Source organism: Arachis hypogaea, chromosome 4 (assembly GCF_003086295.3).
Source record: "Arachis hypogaea cultivar Tifrunner chromosome 4, arahy.Tifrunner.gnm2.J5K5, whole genome shotgun sequence".
NCBI lineage: Eukaryota > Viridiplantae > Streptophyta > Magnoliopsida > Fabales > Fabaceae > Arachis > Arachis hypogaea.
Window position 1 is genome coordinate 22,834,159 of NC_092039.1, and position 742 is coordinate 22,834,900.

The window sequence follows — 742 nt, forward strand, 5'->3', positions numbered from 1 at the left end:
ATCTCTATCCCTGCCATTGGAGCAAACAACTTTGAGCTTAAGCCTCAATTAGTTTCTCTAATGCAACAGAATTGCAAGTTCCATGGACTTCCATTGGAAGATCCTCATCAGTTCTTAGCTGAGTTCTTGCAAATCTGTGACACTGTCAAGACTAATGGGGTAGACCCTGAAGTCTATAGACTGATGCTATTCCCTTTTGCTGTAAGAGACAGAGCTAGAATATGGTTGGAATCTCAACCTAAAGAAAGCCTGGACTCTTGGGAAAAGCTAGTCAATGCCTTCTTGGCAAAGTTCTTTCCACCTCAAAAATTGAGTAAGCTTAGAGTGGAAGTCCAAACCTTTAGACAAAAGGATGGAGAATCCCTCTATGAAGCTTGGGAAAGATACAAGCAATTAATCAGAAAGTGTCCATCTGATATGCTTCTGAATGGAGCATCATAGGTATTTTCTATGATGGTCTCTCTGAACTATCTAAGATGTCCTTGGATAGCTCTGCTGGAGGATCTCTTCATCTGAAGAAGACGCCTACAGAAGCTCAAGAGCTAATTGAAATGGTTGCAAATAACCAATTCATGTATACTTCTGAAAGAAATCCTGTGAATAATGGGACTAGTCAGAAGAAAGGAGTTCTTGAGATTGATGCTCTGAATGCCATATTTGCTCAGAACAAGATATTGACTCAACAAGTCAACTTGATCTCTCAAAGTCTGTCTGGAATGCAACATGCACCAAGCAGTACTAA

The 742-nt window shown here is 40.3% G+C and overlaps 1 non-coding gene across 1 annotated transcript; it reads right to left on the reverse strand.

The window, feature by feature from the left end:
* Window positions 1–315: 315 nt before the first annotated feature.
* Window positions 316–423, reverse strand: LOC112799025 (small nucleolar RNA R71). Its single transcript, XR_003200614.1, has one exon. It is a non-coding gene; the product is annotated as a small nucleolar RNA R71 (small nucleolar RNA).
* Window positions 424–742: the final 319 nt, after the last annotated feature.